The 3,110-nt window shown below is 33.4% G+C and overlaps 1 long non-coding RNA gene across 1 annotated transcript; it reads left to right on the forward strand.

The window, feature by feature from the left end:
• Positions 1-489: 489 nt before the first annotated feature.
• On the forward strand, positions 490-2,619 carry LOC139669299 (uncharacterized). Its single transcript, XR_011697230.1, has 2 exons — positions 490-562; positions 874-2,619. It is a non-coding gene; the product is annotated as an uncharacterized lncRNA (long non-coding RNA).
• Positions 2,620-3,110: the final 491 nt, after the last annotated feature.

A 3,110-nucleotide genomic window follows, 5' to 3' on the forward strand; every position in this document is an offset into this window, starting at 1 on the left:
TGATATTTTATGCAGTAACTTATCAGGACAGTCTTAAATAATGTTTTTTTCTTGAGACATATGAGGTAACGGTCATGAACTGTCTTGCTGTGTTCATACAATTAGTGCACTGCAATCTTCCAGCCTGTCTGATTTACAGGCCCTGTTGAAAGTGAGACCTCAGTCCTCAGCAGGCATGAATTTTCTTGGGAGATGTGGGGTAATGGTGCTGAGCTCTTAATGAAACAGGTGCAATTTCACTGCAGTTCCTATCTTGGCATATTAACTGCTGCTGCCTTTTGTTTTCTTTAGTACACAGGGCAGTAGTTCAGAGCATTTCTGTTGGAGCCAATCATGTTGTGGGGGATAAGAGATTATGAATGATAGGAAGAATATGAAGAATAGACCTTCTGACTTGATTGCTGTCTTGCTCATGAGTTTTACAAACAGCAGCATTTTCAGAAGTGTTTAAGGAAATCAATTTGTTCTTTTTTGGGCAGAGGGCCCAAAGTTATTTTGTAGATCAGTTGATCTCAGTGAGGAACAAGATGGTTGGGAAGATAGACGAAGATTATTGATTGAGGTGAGTATTTAACATCTCTTCTTTGGTAACTGTGGGCATGAGGAGGGAACACGGCTGCTTATTTGCATGAAGAATTAGTTCAGGACCTCTAGAAAGGCTGGCAATTTTGTAATTGCCGAGGAACTAAACTTCTGTAGTATACAAGTGTGCATAACACCATGTTATGATGTCCCGTCAGGTAAATTAGTGAATCTCTGTAATGTACAGGACCAGTTACTTAAGTGTATGTAAAGATACAGGTGAATTTAGAAACTTGTATTAATCATTATTATTTTATTCATAATTTTATGTTATATTTTATATATTTTCAGGAATGCCAGAAGAAGCTTGAAAGTTTCCCAGAAGTTAATGAAAAGGCATATATAATGTACATATACATATATACATACATCTCTATACACAGACATATACACATACACCTATATATATGTATACAGATGTATACAAATACATGTAGATAGACATAGACATATAGACACAGACATCTATATGTATAAACATAAATACATATGTATACATATTATACATATATACACATACTTAGGCATAAATACACATACATATATACTTATATATGCATGTCTGTATACATAAATCTAAACATATAGAAATAGACACATGTGCATTCTCCTATATATGTATCTATACATATACACATATACACACACATATATACATATCATACATATATACACACACATATATATACATGTACATACATATATACACACATAGACATATATATACACACATATACATATGTGCATACATATATACATATATGCACATTTAAAAATACACACATATATACATAGACCTATATACATACCTATACGTATACACATATGCATACACATATATACCTATCGATACATATATACACACATAGACATAAATATACATACATATACATTCATATGTACACACATATGTATACATACAGTCGCATGTATGTATGTATAGAATGTATACATATGTACACATATACATATGCATATACACACAGACATTTATATACATAAATACACTACTTACACATACACAAACGTACATACATGTACATATATACACAGACATAAATATACATACATATACAGATATATACCTATACATATAAATAAAAACATATACACATATACAAATACACGTGTACATTCACCTATACACATATCTATGCATATACACATATGCATACACACATAAATACCCCTACATAGATACGCATACATGTATACATATACATAAATGTACATACATATACATATAGTCACATACACATGTATACATACTTATACATATATACACATACTTCACCATATAAATTCACATACATGTACATATATACACGGTATACATACATATAGTCATACCCATAGGTGTAAATACATATACGTATATACACATATACATATATACACATATACACATATACAGATAAACACACAGACATAAATATACATAAATATACATCTATACATACGTACACATATGTACATATATATACATAAATATAAACATATACACGTATACAGATAGACATATATATACACACCTATATACATATCTACATATACACATATACATATGCATAATCCATAGATACACATATACATATTTACACACATATATATGTACATATATACGCATATACATATATACATGTACACATACATACACATATATACACAGATACACACATAGATGTAAATACATATGCACAGATACATAAGTACACATATATGCATATATATGCATATATATATACACATAAATGTAAATATATACACATACACAAACACACACACATATATATACATAGACCTATATACATATATACATACTATACATATACACACACACATACATGCATGTACAATTTTGCACACATATACATATATACACACACATACATATAGTCATATACACATATATACTCATATTCACATACATATATACACATGTAGACATAAATACACATATGTACACATATACATACATACATATACATATATACATATATATGCATGGTATTCAATAAAGGGTTTTATATATATACATATATATCTATGTATTATGTCTACCTAGGCCTCTGCTGCCAAGTGTCTCCAAGCCCTCCTGGGCACCTGCTGCCAGGCCCAGCCTGGCCCTAGCCCAGGGGTACCCGAGTGTTTTGACTCTTACCTATGTCCCGAGCAGCACAGCTGCCACATTCCCAGCTGGTTGTGCTGTCCCTTAGGCCGAAGCAGCGTCTGTGAGTGCCCTTGGCAGCACAGGAGCATTTCCCAGGGCCTGGGGAAGCATGGCTCTCTGACAGGGAAAAGGAAAACTGATGAGCTCCGTCTGCCCTGGCATCAGGAAGGTACAGGGTGTCCCTGCCCTTTCCCCTGTGCCGTTTCCATCCTGTTCTGCTGTTGATACGTTCTCTGACTGACTTACTGTTATTTTGCCTGCATGCTTTTCTCTGTTCCAAGGGTACACTTTAAAATGCTCAAGATTGATTACCATAGGAGTGAGGGGTTCATCAGACCCGCTGTTAACCCCATCAATC

Source organism: Pithys albifrons, chromosome 3, assembly GCF_047495875.1.
Source record: "Pithys albifrons albifrons isolate INPA30051 chromosome 3, PitAlb_v1, whole genome shotgun sequence".
Lineage (NCBI taxonomy): Eukaryota > Metazoa > Chordata > Aves > Passeriformes > Thamnophilidae > Pithys > Pithys albifrons.